The following is a 16003-nucleotide window of genomic DNA, read 5'->3' on the forward strand; positions in this document are numbered from 1 at the left end:
GTCAGAATCCTCCACTTGACCGTGAGAACCAAAGGTTCAGACCAAAGAGCCTACCTCAAGATCAAACACTAGCATTAAACACTGCTCAATGGGGCAGGCCAGATGGCTCAGTGGGAAAAGGCACTGTCTGTAAACCTGATGACTTGAGTCACATGGTGGAAGGAGAGAACCAACTCCCACAAGTTGTCCTCTGCCCATGTGAGTACCATGGTACATACACGCGCACAGGCACATACATGTGCATACACACATGTGTGCACACACACAGTAAATAAATGCAATTTATAATCTCTGCTCAGTGCCTCATGGAGGCGTCAAAAGGCCCTCCCAGCCGGAAACTCTGTCAGGCAGAGTAGCAGTCACATCAGAACACTATCCTCATCAGCTGGGACAAAGCAGAGACCTTGCCTCCCAAGCTCAGCTCGAAAGTGAGGGCTTGGACGAGCAGATCAGTCACTAACCGGTATAAAAGCAGTAGTGTCTGGAAATGCTTGGCAGAGTACCTGCAGCAGGGCCGTTCATTTCTAGCTAAATCAGAGCATTCGCGTGTTTAAAGAATTTGAATTTCAGATCACACATGGTAAATGACAAACCAGTACAGCAGTCTAGATGAGATGGAGAGAGAGAGAAATGGGCAGGCCATCACAAAGGCTGTTGAGAAATCCTTTATCCTCAAAGCTCAAGACAAAAGTAACAGCCAAAGGACAAAGAAGAAAACGTCAGAAAGAGTAAATCCCCCACAGTTAGCATTCTCGAGGGAACACTACACTTAACACAAAAGCAGAATGCTGCGAAACATGTATATGCAGAAACCAGGAGTGAACTCTTCTAGATTGCTTAAGTATGAAAATCCAAGCTCTAGAGGAAGAGCCTGAAAACAAAGTTGAAGCTCAGAAATCAAAGGACAGGGACAGGCAATGGTGGCACATGCCTTTAATCCCAGCACTCAGAAGGTAGAAGTAGTGAGTTCAACGCCACCCTGGTCTACAGAGAGATTTCCAAACAGCCAGAGCTATTTCTCCAAGAAAACAAAAACAAAAGAAAAAAAGGAAGAAAGGAAGGAAGGAAGGAAGGAAGGAAGGAAGGAAGGAAGGAAGGAAGGAAGGAAGGAAGGAATCAAGGAATAGAAAAGATAAGAACACTTAAATTATTTAATTATTACATACTGAAACAATAATAACATTAAATTCACCATGTCATTGTCCTGTCATATTTTTTCCAAGATGAGAGGAAAAAGAAGTACACATGACCACAGTTACTATAAAACATTTCATAAAGTCACTAAGAATATTCATACACTTAATCAACCTCCATGCCACCCCCCCCCCCCCGACACACACTTCAAAAAAGATGACCAAGACCTTTGAGAAAGGTTCTGGCAGATGCCAATACCAAAGGAAAATACTTGCATGTTTTCTTTTAGTGTCTTTATCCTGTTGACATGCTAGATGATGCTCTTTGAGGTTGGGAGGAAAAAGAAAGAAAATTTGACACTAATCTGTGAGCTCCCTAGGAGTTTCAGGAGGAGGATCAGAGGAAAGAGAGAGGGATGGCCCTCAAGGAATCACCTAGAAGATTCTAGATTGAAAGGACCTTAGGAGTACCCAGCATGATAAAATAAAAAAGATACAAACTGAGGAGTATGACCACGAAATATTAGGAGATTGCCAATGAGAAAAAGAGAGGAGAGACGAGTCATAGTCTAGATTTGAAGAGACCATAATGGCTCTGATGTCCCTTCAGCAACACTGGACACTTGAAATAATAACAGAATTCCCTGGAATTCCAAGGGAACTTTCCTACCTAGACTTTTATGCCCAATCAAACTCAAGTTCCAAAGAAAAGAAGCGAGAATACATTTTTAGAAGTTCAAGGCTTCTAGAAGCTACTAGAAATTGGAGGTCACAAGCAAATGTACGACACGGAACCTCCAAAAAGTAAACCCAACCATGCAACAGTAAAGGGGCTCACAGGCGCCAACAGCAACAGAAATAGAGTCGTGTGGCAGCAGGGGACAACAGGGCTCTGGAAAGGATGTCCCAAGGTGACAGGCTGGACTGTGTGATGTATTACATCTCAATGGAAGTTTTTCCAGCTCTACCAAAATATGAGACTAGGATTCACAAGAATTTAAAGTCTAGACAAGAAACAGTACTTGCAGGGAAAGGTGATGAACAGATGGAAGTGTTGGTTTTCACAGACCACAGGTCTGGGGGAAGTATGAACTCACCCAGTTTACAAGGTGAAGGAAAGGGAGGAGTGATCACCTGCTTTGTACATGTGTGAGTCTGGCAGTCTGTCTGGATATGTGCATGTCACTGTGTATTTTGGATGCGTGAATTCAAGTATATGTATACATGTTGATGCGTATATATTTGATAGGGTGTTGGATACGTGTGTGTGTGTGTGTGTGTGTGTGTGTGTGTTTTCAGGGTGTGTGTTGATGAATAATTGCTACGGGATATATAAGAAAACTAAATGCTCATACTCTGCAGTAAAAATGAAAAGATGGTCTGGACAAATGAAAGCTGTGGTACAAGGGATCCTATGGAAATAAAGAGGTAAATCCCCACCCCCAAGTAAGAAATGGTTCCTTGGGCCAGCAAGAGGGCTCAGCAGGTCAAAGTGTTTGCCACTAAGCCTGATGATCTGAATCTGCTCCCTGGAACCCAAAATGGTGGAAGGAGCAAAATGAACTCTCACAAGCCGGTCTCTGCCTGCACATGCACGCCACCACACGTCTCCTCTGGGAAAAATGAACCCTCACTAGTTTAAATGGAGACCAGAAGCGTTTCAGGCACCTTCGTGTTCGTGGCTAAATCTATGCACAACCATGTCCTTCTAGGACCTTTTCTAGTAGTGACACAACACCGCCCGATTTCATAGAAGGCTATGACATTCCAGCCAACTTCTAGTGTGCTAATCCGCAGCCCGTGGGCTATGTGCAACCAGTGAGAGCTACGGATGTGACCCAGAACAGACTGTAGACTTACTTAAACCACTGTGAGACGTTTGTTGTCTTTTCTAGAACTCAGTGTGGTTCTGCAGCACAAACTCTGTAGATGACAATATCATGTCACTATGTCAAAAGGTGGGGTACACCTGCTAGGACACTGGTCTAAAGAACCTAAGCAAGCATGCACAGCAAAGCTAGGTAGCCCCTGGGTGAGCAACCTCTTCATTGAGTGACAAGAAAATCCTGCAACTATTCAGAGAATAAGGCCCTACTCTGCTGCTGGAACCTCCAGAGAGAGCACACATGGTCCTCATCGCAGAACCTATCCATCACGGCGACAAAAGATGCACAAACACATAAAACTTCAGTTTAGCCATCTTATTTATTCACATCCATCACTTTCTAGCATATCCAAATTGGATATGCAATGCATGCCTTGAGTACAACTGCAGAGGCCAGCACTCGGTGTTGAGTGTCTTCCTCTCTCACGCTCCATCTTTGTTTTGAATCAGGGTCTCTCCCCAAATCTGAAGCCCAACAATTCAGCAAGACCAGCAGACTATTGAGCTACAGAGATTCTCTTGTCTCTGCCTCCTCAGTGCCAGGATGACAGAGGGTGGCATAGCACCCAGCTTTTTAAGTGGGTCCCGGCATCCAAACTCAGGTCTTCACGCTTCCATAGCAAGCGCTTTACCAACTGAGCCAGATCACCATTTTACAGTATAAAATTTTAGAGCATAAAATGTATGTTTAATAGTATAACTATAAAATGACACTTTAGCCCGTGTGTTAACTATGAGTCAGTAAATATGCTGTAGACACACACATGAATAGATACTTGTATTTGTTCTTTTTATGTCCCGGGGTACTGGGCTACTAGACATCAGCCACTCAAAGGCGGCAGGGGGCAGACAGTGAGGCCTGGAGGATGGAGTGTGAGATTGTCTAACAGTGCTCAGAAGCAGCCCACGACAAATAAGCACAGTTGGGTTTATAATTTGGGTCCCCAGGGTCCTCCTCTCTCCCCCCGTTACAATCTAAAATGTCTTCCAGCTGGCTTTTCTCCCTCGGGTATTTACTAAAGACCTTCCTGCTCTTGGCTCCAGTTGTAGCCGAGAGGAATTTTCCTATGAGAAACAGGGAACAAGCTGTGCACCTGTCATTTCTCCTGCCAGAGCACAGCTTGCTCAGCCACTGTTCCTTCCCTAAGCTAAGGCCTCAGCCAGAAGTTGACGCTGCTCCCCCACCCCAGTAAACTGCCTGCATCTCCACACGGACCTGGGTTTACTCTCCCCAAAACCACAGAGACCTATCCATGTCTACCAGCTCCCCAACAAACAGCTGCAGAAAGCAGCAAAATGTTTCCTGTCCCCATCCCCTCACTTCTGTCCCCCTCTCCCTCTGAGCCTGAAATAGTTTCCTATGGAGAAGGGTCCTTTCTCCACCACCCAGACCACCCCAGGCTCCTAGAGATAGTACAACTGACTTCAAGAGTCTCAAAGCCTGGGCTAGAGAGATGGGTCAGCGGTTAAGAACACTGGCTGCTCTTCCAGAGTTCCTGAGTTCAATTCCCAGCTACCAGGTGGCTCACAGCCATCTGTAATGAGATCTGATGCCCTCCCCCAAGATCACAGTTTGACTCAAGAGTCCAGTGCTTCCATGGTCTAAGACTACTGCATGGCAGAAGTATCTCATTCCCACCTCGAGCTAAGAAAATATGGACAGGTCGCAATCCTGCCCTGAAACATCCCTCCATTGTGTAGGCAGTACAGGCAGTCAGTTGTCAGTGTGTGCTGCCTCTGGAAGGGGTGGGCAGAAGCCACCTTCAAGAGAAAGGGAAAGGGAGCAGAAAGTTCTCTCTCGGCTTAGCCTGGCAAGGCCTCCTGGCACAGCTCCAGCCTTCATAATGAGCCCTGTGGAGCCACAGAGGAAGTCAGGGAAGCCTAGTGAGGTGGCATAGAGAAATGGAGAGGAGTGCGGAGAGCATGAAGACTTCACCCTGGGGAAGATGGTGGAGAGGATCGGCTGCCTTCCATCTCTGAAAACAGTGAGAAGCCAGCAGTGGTCTCAGCATGCAGAAAATCTCAGAAGCAGCACAAGGCTGGCGTGAGTGCCAACAAACCAGGCCTTTCCGACCCCTCAGGTCCTCACCCGAGCCTGCAAAGCTTCCTTCACGGGGCCTCAAGGGGCCCGGTCCCATCACCCCCACCACTGTCTCATCTCCCCACATCTTGAGAAGAAAGGACGGGCTCCCGGTTCAGGGCCTATGCACGGCTCCGCACTGACCCCTCCTCTCAACCTTCCACCTGCCCTGTCTGTTCTGAATGCAGCCCGAACACTCCTCGGGCCTCCCTCTGAGTTCTAGCTCTTTCTGGAGACATATCCCCCAGAATCTCTGTCTACCTTCCAGGACGATAGATGAGAGTGACAGAGGCAGCCACGGGACCCACAAGCCACCCAAAGTCTCACTACATCGCCCTACACTAGCTAGCATGAACTCTACCTTCCAACTTTTGAACAAATTCTCAGTAGAACAATCCTACACACACTGATAGGACGGTCTGTGTCCAATGAGCCTGAAGTTTGTGAACATGGGCAAGCATGTCTGTGAACACATACATACTTACATGCCTGCTTATGCAACACAGAAATTGGTTTGCTCCTTCTACCATGTGGGTCTGGTGGATCAAACTCAAACCGTCAGGCTCGGGAATAAGAACTCTCTGAGCCCAGAATTTAGAACAGGACAGAACAAAGTGATGCCTTCTGAATATGACATGCTCTTCCCACCAGGCTTGGTGGCTCTCACACGAGAGCCGAGCCGTAGCAAGCCCTGAATATATGGTATGGCAATAAAGGCACTAAATCGCAGAATTGCATCCCATAAACTCTTTGGTGGCTCCGCAGGCAGGAAACGCGGGCATTCGAATGGAGATTCCCTGATCTGTCTTGCAGGAACTATGAACTCCACAGGTGTTGTGGAGGAATGAAGGTGGGGGACTGGGAAGGTAGCTGGTGACCAAGCTACACGCCCCTGAGCCTGCCCAGCCTGTGAGGAAACTCCCCTGCCTCGCTGCACCTTCTGCAGACGTCTGTTCTCAGAAGGTTCGGGGTGATTATTTGGAGATCTTCGAGTGTTCTCCAAAAGAATGACAAAGAGGTCTGCTTTGCTTTCTGGCTCTGGCTAGAGGTGAATGGAAGCACAAAGTCGGAGGAGATGTCACTTGGGAAGCCCCCTCTCCAGAGCCAGCAAACTGGACTCCAAAGAGAAGTTTCTGAAGCTTCCTTAGTCTGCCCTTTGTAATAGCAGCAACTGTGGCTTTTGTAACCACCTTGTGCGAAACATATCACCTACGTCCTCCTTAGGTACCACAGCAAACAGCACCAAGGACGTAATTAAGTGAGCTTCCCTTTGGTTATAGATCTTGCATCTTACAAAAGGCTAATATTCTGCAGCTAATATGCTATTTCAGCCAATACTGTCATAAATAAGCAAAGGCGACCAGACCTCTTCAACCCCAAAGTCAGATCCACTATACCTTACAGAAAGCTGGTCACGGCAGGCAGCCCCTAAACCAACAAGCTAAGGGCAGGTTGCAAATCCCCATAAGGGCGGGAAGCTCTCAGTGGCTCCCTGCCTCCCTCAATCCACGCCTTTGATCTGTGTTAGAGAACAGGATGCAGGACCGGAGGGTGTGGGGCGGCTCAGTTCCACCCTGGTGCACAGCAGGGAGCCTGGGGGGAGGAAGGGGGTGTCGACCTGACACCACAGCTCCGGAGTCCTGACGCAGGATGGTATCGGAACTAGTATCCGCAACCACACCACCCCTGCCACCCCTCCCCACAGAAAAGAAAAGAGAATTGGCAGTGGCTGTTCCAGGAGCTCCATCTGCCCCGCTCCCGCTGGGTCAACGTTCTCAGAACTGAAGCGCTCATGGGTCACAGTGCTCTCCCGCAGGTACTTAACAACGCTGCTTTCTACCCGCAGGCGGTCCAACTGGTCCTTTTTCAACAATGTGGAAGTTTCTGTACTTGGGAATACAAAACCAAGCACGCTTGTGCGGAAAGCAAGGGGTGGTGACCCGAGCTGCGCTGTGCGAGGCAGTGAGCGGACAGTGCAGCGCACACAGCCCGGTGTGAACCAGAGGCAACCGTGTCCCTCAAAGTCACCACCTCCTGAACACAGGGTATACCCTGCACCTGGAGCTCCCTTGAGATCCGCGAGAGGCATAGATTTTATTTTTATTTAATTTTGTGCAGGCGTGGCTGTATACATGTGCACATATGTGTGGCAGTCTGGAGACAAACCACATAGGTTTCACATCAGGTCCCCAGGCTTGTACTGTAAGTGCCTTTATCCAGTGAGCCACCCCCTGGGCAGATTTCAACTCTGTCGTTTGCAGCATTTGTTTCTACTGCAATACAAATCTTTGACAAAACCCCAGCTGGAATCCAGAGCCCTCTATACAGTCTATATATTTCTTTTATGAATTCAGCACTCTCGAGCAAATCCTAACTAAAACAGGGGAGAAGGGAAGTGAGAGACAACTCTATTTACGGTAGATAATTTTAATCTTTATTTCCCTATGATGGTGACGTACTTGAATACAACTTGAGAATTTCAACACCATTTACCTCTATGACAAAGTCTAAAGGGTAGAATTATTCTTGTTATTGCTCAAGTCAGGAAAGACAGTTCCTAGATGTTTCTGAGTGTCACTCCCAAAAGTACCAGGCACCACAGGATGGAATTAAGGCACCCACCACCCACCTTTATACCCCCATTACCCCCACCCCTGCCTAAGCAGCGGCTCCTAGGAAAGGTGGGGTCCAGACCACAGTCACACACTCTGGCGACTGGGGATCAGCGCCCCCTGGTGGTCCAGATTGACAATGTTCAGGAACCCTGAAATAACTTTCTGGGGCTTCGGCCTCACTCTCCTTCAGGGGAGGATGGAGAAGGATCATCACATACAGGATGCACCTGTGGCCTTTCTGTCAGAGCACTGTTGGTAATTGTGGAAAGTGGTAGCTAAAGAAACGTCCACGGAGGAGGAATACATAAGGTAACCCACAACACCCACATATGATGAAAGCTACACACGAAGGCATTTCAAATAACACAGACCCTCTTAGGATGTAACATTCAGCAAGAGAATGATTTACAGGCTGAGGATGGATGGAGAGCTTGCCTAAAAGCCACGAGTTCAGTCCCCATACAAGAATGCAAGGAAGGAAAGGAGGGAGGGAGGAAAGGAGAGAAGAAGGGAGAGAGGGAAACAAAAAAGATTTAACACTGCTACTGTGGGACTGGAGAGGTGGATTAGTGGTTAATAGCACTTGCTGTTCTTACAGAGGACCCAGGTTCAATTCTCAAGACCACACAGTAGCCTTCAACTGCCATAGTTCCAGGGAATCCAACGCCCTCTTTTGACCTCAGTGAGCATCTACACATGCATGGGTCACAGATAGATATAATATATATTATATATAATATGTTTGCATATATAATCATCTATATCTAGATATAGATTATATATGATGTAAAATTTCCATAGCTGTATAGTGTATGCTTTCAATTATTATGTATGTGTTTAGACACACACTAAAATATGTTCTGCTCACTGTACCATCGGCGGTAACACCGGCACAATTAACCATCAGTTTGTATGCCGTGTGCTGCAGGTCCAGGGCTGGGTTTCTACCCTTCCTTACTCGATGTTCAACGTGAGCAAGTCACCATTCCACCTCAGTTTCCCAAATCTGGAAAGCAGAATGAAAAAACCCGCCCTTTTGGAGGGGACTACGTGGGTTCAGTAAGTCCCTGTGCACGGAGTTCCTGCAGCAGTTCCTGGCATAGTAACACAGGGGACACCACAGGGTCACAGCCACAGCGGTCCTGGCTAGGCGCTCAGCCTGTGAATATGCAACAATCAGAAAGGGACTGACGGAAACCGCACTGCAGCCGCCTCAAGCGCCTTCAGGTGTCTCTCACGTTCACCCCAGTCTGTCAACTTTTTAAACTGGTCTAAGTTTAAGAAAAACTTAGCAAAGCAGGTTTTGTCTTCTTTAGGTATGAATCATGGGACTTTGAGCTAGCTGTGCTTTTCCCTCACTGTCAAATAGACCTGTGACAGGCATGGTTCAGGGGACTGGGGGGGGGGGTCTCCTGCAGGAGGATGGCAAGAGAGAGCCTTCCCCTCCCCATCATGCAGTGTTGCTGAGGGTGTGGTGTGGCTTGTCCTCCGGCTTTAAATCTCGGTCCCTCCCTTCTCCGTGGCATGTGCTGTCCTGCCCAGAAAAGCCCCTTCAACATAAACAGAACACTAAGGTCACAGGCACAGCTGCGACCACATCAGCTCTTGTTTTTCCCTCCTGACCACCAAGACTGGAAGTGATGACCTTCCAGAGACAGGGAGGAAGTCTCTGTTTATTCAACAGAATGCTCCAGAGACTGTGATAACCGCCATCAACAAGTAAATACGCCTTGAGTTTCGCAAAACGTGTCCCTGAGCGGTTTCCAGATCGCTTTAGGACTCAGAGCTTCCCAGGTGCACACGGGACAAGGAGCTACCACCTCCCAGCATACATCAGATGCTGCCTGAAGATGGGAGACACGCTCACGCACGCGCGCACACGTGCACACACACACCCGCCTTACTGTGTGTTCCCCTCTGCTGTAAAGCCCTTTCCTCACTACTCATGACACGAACTCCTATTCATTCTTCAATACCCAGCCAAGCATCTCTTTCACAGTGTGGTGAACCTGCTTCCAGCCCTGAACAGAATCCTCCTAGCTCCCTTCATCCTTCACAGCCCTATTGCTCCCAGTGTAGGCTGCACGATTACACCAATTTCTCAGAACAATCAGTCTGTATGCTTGGCTGTCTCCCCTAACATGGAGGGATCTGCAAGAGAACAGAGTATAGATGTGTCCATCCATGCCATCACACGTCTGTCTGGGAAAATAAAAATATCTGTGCACTGAGTGGTGGTGGTGTATGCTTTTAATCCCAGAACTCAGAAGTCAGAGGCAGGTGGATCTCTGTGAGTTCAAGGTCAACCTGATCTACAAAAAAAGAATGTCCTAAGATGGCCAGGACTGTTAAACAGAGAAGCCCTGTCTTGGGGGAAAATATGTATATATATACATAGACATGTGTAAGTCCTTGGCCCCTGAGCTACAGCCTCCCACAACAAAGGGTATTTGGAGGATACTCGAAGGAACTTACTTGAAATGACTGCCCTTTCATTAGGAAAGAAAGAGAAGGAGAAGGGCAAGGAGAAAGGGAGGATAAGGAGCTCAGAGCTACAGCAAAACAGATGAACACTTCAAAGACCCACACTTAGGCAAACTATTGAAAGCCTAGAAATTTATTGGACACAGCCAGGAAGTTAAGAAGACAAAGTAAACGGTGTACCCCAAACCTGATGCAGCCTTTCGTGGGGGCTTATGAAAACACATAATTAGGGCCCTAATTTTCCCTTCTAGTTCAACTGTGTTTGGCCGCTTCCCTTGAGTTCACGAATTTCAGAATGTCTAGGATAAAAGCACCAAGACCTCATTCAATGCATTTTAATCCACGAATGCATTGTTTACCTTTCATTTATATATAACTCGATCCACTGACATCCTATGGGCAACGTGCCAGGATCCAAAAGCAGAGAGAGGCGTCCTTTTTCTCCAGAAATGCAGCGAACTGGAAGAGATGGACAAACAGAAACTTATCACGACAACGAATTTCTACCTCCACACGCACCACTCCTGACCTGAAATCATTTTTTTAAAAATTCTAGTTTTGGTGCCTACAGGATAGCTCAGGAGGTAAAGGTGATTGCTGCCAGGCCTCATGACCTGAGTTCAATCCCCGGGTCCCACATGGTAGGTTCTGCAAATTGCCTGCTGACTTTTCATGTGGCTGCTGTGGCATGTGTGCAAAGCCCTCCAACACACACACACACACACACACACACTGATGAATTACAATAAATTCTTTTTGAGACAGGATCTCACTCAGCAGCCCTGACTGGCCTGGAACTTACTATGTAGAACTCACAGAGTCATGGAGCACCATGCCAAGAATATATATATATGTGTGTGTGTGTGTGTGTGTGTGTGTGTGTGTGTGTGTGTGTGTGTGTATGCTTATATGTATGTGTATATATATATATGTATGTGTATATATATAATTATGTTTGTTTGTTTTTAAGCTTTAAATGGGTGGAGTTACTTTGAGCCATAAATTTTAAGGAAAACAGACAGATAGTGAAAGAATTTCAGGTTTACTGAACTTCCAGAAGCCAGGGAGTTCACATTTTGCTTCAGTGGGTGAAGCACACTGAGGTACCCTGGCCTGCCTGCAGCAAGTGGGCTTTCAGGAGTGGGACTCTCTAAAACAATCTACCAGGTATCTGGAATCCACTCCTAAGGCCACATGCCAAACTTCCAGGAAACTACATCCCCCGCCCCCCACAAACGCTCAGCAGGGTCATCATCTGGCCAATCCAGGCAACCCCTGGGAACAAACCCACCCCCAAAGGCCTCCCAAATACTAGCAGATTCTGTCCTGGGTCCCCAAAGCAACTGCCCTCGTTGCTAACCACTAATAACTACAACAGTTGCCCAGCACTCTGAGGGAAAGAAACACAAAAGAAACGCCCAGAGACTCTGTGGAATCAGAAAACCCAGGACACAGCAAGAATTTACAACTGTAACAAAACTTACAGTTAGTCTTCAGAGGGATCAGGGGTCAGATTCTGCTTCCTACACAATCCTTGCATCAAAGGACTGCCAGAAATATTTTTCGGTGGGACCCAGAAGAGGTGGGACAGCTCATCTGGGACCCTGTGGGAGAACTCAGTGTAGAGAAGGTAGCACACGGGAGAGGCGGGGGACAAAGTCCTCCACTTTTCACACTCAAGGTCAGCAAGACTTTTAGGTCTTATTCAGTGTCCCCCACATAGTCAGGCCTGCTGCCATGATTGCTCCAGAACTTCTGATTTGCAAGACCATATTGACATGTTTGGAGCAAAGGGAGCACCTCTCAAGTTGCATGTGTGCATGCTTAGGTGTGGTGTCCTCTCCAAGACATACTAAGGCAAGTGGATCTGAATGGCATCTGGCTGGATTGGGCTACATAGGAACACAGAAAAACCATGCACGCATCCACACACTTCAGTACCCACAAGGTACTCCAGCCAGTACGAAGTACCTGTGCCCTTCAAGGTTATCATTCTGTATTTATTGCAGGGTATATATATATTTCTGAACTATTTGCACATGTGTAAGACATGTGACCTTTTTATTAGGATTTTATCTCTTTTTAAAGTGTTTGAGCACTGGGTCTTTAACCCCATCCCGATGAACACACACGTTGTATTATAGCACAAATGACTATATATCTGTATTCTTTTTACCGCCCTCTCAGCATAAAGAAGTATATCTGTATTCTTGCATACATGATAAAAGTAGCATGCTCTCCTGGCATGCACAATGCCCTGGGCACAAGCCCCAGCACATATAAACCAAATATGCTTATGTGCCTATAATCCCAGTACTCTAGAGGTAGAGGCAGGAAGGTGAGAAGTTCAGGATCATCTTTGATGCTACAGAGTGAGTTCAAAGCCAGCCTGAAAGACACGAGACCCTCAGAAAAAAACAAACAAAAAATAACTTAGGTTTCTGATTTAAGTGTCTATGTGAAGAACAAGGAATGGATCAAAATGCAGAGCATGCTGGGGTTGGTTTAAAAAATGTCTCCATACGCATTCCACCCCACACACCCAAATCTAACCCAGAAACTTTCCCCATCTGCTTGGCCCTCTACACTGAATCTCTTCTTAAGGTAGAACCAACACTTGGAGATTAGGTTCTACAAAAGAAAGTTCTGACACTCCATGTCATTTGGTCTCTTTCCTCCACTGAATACAAAATAAAGTCAAACCTCGCCGTGAAAAACCGTCTCCAACATTGGTTTACAGGAAAGTAGAGTCTCCAGTGAAGCTTTGGAATATCTGTGCTTGGGTTCCAATCCCAGCCTCCTCCCCCGCTGATACCTTGTGACCCATGGCAGATCCCGTGCCTCTCTGACCTCCAGCCTCCTTGGCAGAACATGGAGTGAGCGATTCTCTCTTGGGTGCCTCTACAGGGATTAAGTAAGATGACGTACTTAGTAGTGGTTGCCGTCAGTGTTTGCCCTTTCCTGAAAGGTTTATTCATTTTATAAAGTGTGTGAGCATTTTGCCTACATGTATGTCTGTGCACTCTGTACATCTGCCTGGTGCCCATGGAGGCCAGAAGAAGGGGTTGGATCCCCTGGAACTGCAGGTACAGATACTTGTGAGCCACTATATGAGTGCTGGGAATCAAACCGGGGTCTTCAGCAAGAGAAGTCATTGCTCTTGACCACTGAGCCATCTCTCCAGCCCCTGGCCAATTGTTTAAAAGGAAGATTATAAATCTCTCCATTGGCCACAAACACATTTCCTCATCTGTCTTGTGTTATTGGCCTGTTCACCTATTGAATCCTCCACCCCATCTCCTTTGAACCTAAACTGAGTGTGGGAGGGGTGGATCATTGGGAGTTTAGGAAACCTTGCAATTGTTGGGACCCATTCTTTGGGTCCATTTCAGTCAGTCTTTTTCTTCCCCTGGCATTGGAATTCATTTCTCAATCACTTGTTCAAACATTTAGGGGTACCGGCTATATAATGGGGACGAATGACAGCTCCCAGAATCTTCATCTCCTCGTCAACATGAGCCCTAAAACACCCTTAGAAGATCGGTGAGTTGCAAAGTTCTGAAAGAGAGCGAGACCCTAAGGAGCCTTCGACAAAGCCTGGCGTGTCATAGATGCTCAACAAAGGCCACCTGGAAGGAAGCCGTCTGTCCTGAGATGACTAAGCCACACCCTTGTCCCACCAGCTCTCCAGCTCGCTACGCAGGACACCCTCTGCACCAACTCACACGGAAAGCAGGCTCACAACTCACTGCCGAGAAAGTGGACAGACTGCCTCCTCTTACAGATCCAGACAGGTTCGGGCATGTATCCCTGGCTGCGAAACAATGGAGCCGGATTAGGAACTCTCACCATCGAGGGAGCACGGGCTGGCTGAATCAACTCAGCACTGCAAGCCGCCGCAATTAGAAGCTTAGAAGCATTCCTGGCCGTTCTAGGTCAGAATGACCCAGCTGCCACAGCTTTGTTTTGTTGTTGTTTCCCGCGACACCCCCACCCCCCCCCACCCCACCTCCACCCCCCGCCATACAGTTTGTGGTGGATCTTCCAACAAAAACTAAAAGCTTATGAAGAGATAAGTATTCCGCGGCTTTTGCTCAAAGCAATAACGTTAGGAACTCTGCCCTTGAGATGCAGGTCCCAGTCAAGGAAACCATGAACACGTCTGTGTTTCTGGCTACAGTTGACCATGACTGTAATTTTCAGGGACACGGACACACTTCTTCAATAATAGAATTTTTTTCCTTTTTTTTCTTTTTTTGTTTCTTTCTTTAATTCTTTCTTTCTTGTTTTTTCTTTAAGGTTTTTGAGACAGGGTTTCTCTGTGTAACAGTCCTGGCTGTCCTGGAACTCACTCTGTAGACGAGGCTGGCCTCGAACTCAGAGATCTGCCTGCCCCGGTCTCAAGAGTGCTGGAAATAAAGACATGCACCAACATTGCCTTGTTAAATTTCTTTTCTCTTACTAACAGAATTACTTGCAAGAGATCTTACCCCCCACCCAACAAGGGACACACACAAGTACCATGAGTATTTCTGAGAAGGTTCTCCTAGAGGCAGGCTATAAGGGGAGAAAAAAAAAGAATTAATAACCCTGAATATCAGATCCTTGCCAAAACTTTCCACAAAATAATAATAATAATTAACATTTTCCACGTTATTCTTGCTACTGTTAGCTCATTACCAAAGCTGGCTTCTCCACATTTAAGGGTGTGCATTCAAATGCATGAAATAGTCATAGTGGAGAGCGCACACTTCAGTAGGGAAGCCACGGCATTCACGTCTTTAGCGCTTTATAAAATTGTATTTATTTATTTGTTTTTAGACACATGTCTCATTAGCCCAGGCTGGCCTCAAACTCACCATGTAGCAAAATTGACCTTAAACACCTGATGTTCCCGCTTCCAAGTACTACCATGCTTTCTCCTCCATTGAGATATAGAAAAGCTGGAAGGAAATACAATAAGATGTGAACAGGGGTGTTTAGGGAAGCAAGATTACAGGCATGTTTTTTTTCTTTCTAATCTATGTTCTCTAACTCTACTTGTTTTGCTTATGCATATGATCACATGAATTTTTTAATTTTTTTTCTATTTGTGTATTTTGCCTACATGTATGTATGTATGTGCACCACATGCATGCTTGATGCATGCAGAGTGCAGAGGAAAGCGTTAGAGCCCCTGGAACTGGAATCATAGGTGGCTGTAAGTCGCCATGCGGGTGCTGGGAACCAAACCCTGGTCCTCTGAAAGAGCAGTTAGTGCTCTAACCACTGGGCAATCTCTCTGGTCGCGTTCACAGTTTTTTATAAAATGAATACACAGTCACGGGAGATGATAGTGGCACAGAAGACTCGGGGCCCTGCTGTTGGTTGTTGTTTATTTCACTCTTATACTTTTAGGCTCTTTGTCCTTTGGGGGCGCCTGCCACCCAGATCCCAAATAATCACATGGAGACTTACTCTTTCTTATGAACGCCCGGCTTTAGCTTGGCTTGTTTAAAAAGCTTGGGAATCAGCTTTTTAAAACTTAAATTGTCCCATCTACCTTTGGCCTCTGGGCTTTTATCTCTCTCTAGTCCACATACCTTTCTTTACTTCTTACTCTGTGGTTTACTGTGTAGCCGGGCAGTTGGCCCCTGATGTCCTCCTCTCCTCCCTTTCTTGCTCCCCATCTTCTTTTCCCAGATTCCTCCTCCTATTTATCCTCTCTGCCCACCAGCCCTGCCTATCCTTTCTCCTGCCTGGCTACCAGCAGTTCAGCTCTTTATTAGACCATCAGGCATTTTCAACAGGCAAAAGAACACAGCTT

General features: G+C 46.8%; 1 protein-coding gene across 1 annotated transcript in view; it reads right to left on the bottom strand.

The window, feature by feature from the left end:
* Window positions 1-16003, bottom strand: part of Greb1 (growth regulating estrogen receptor binding 1) — a 126324-nt gene that overhangs the window by 71884 nt on the left and 38437 nt on the right. Inside the window, exon 2 of the mRNA XM_075984040.1 lies at window positions 10557-10656. The gene's annotated coding sequence lies outside the window, so the exon portion shown is untranslated. The remainder of the gene's footprint in view (window positions 1-10556; window positions 10657-16003) is intronic.

This window comes from Microtus pennsylvanicus, chromosome 8 (assembly GCF_037038515.1).
Source record: "Microtus pennsylvanicus isolate mMicPen1 chromosome 8, mMicPen1.hap1, whole genome shotgun sequence".
In the NCBI taxonomy this organism is placed as follows: domain Eukaryota; kingdom Metazoa; phylum Chordata; class Mammalia; order Rodentia; family Cricetidae; genus Microtus; species Microtus pennsylvanicus.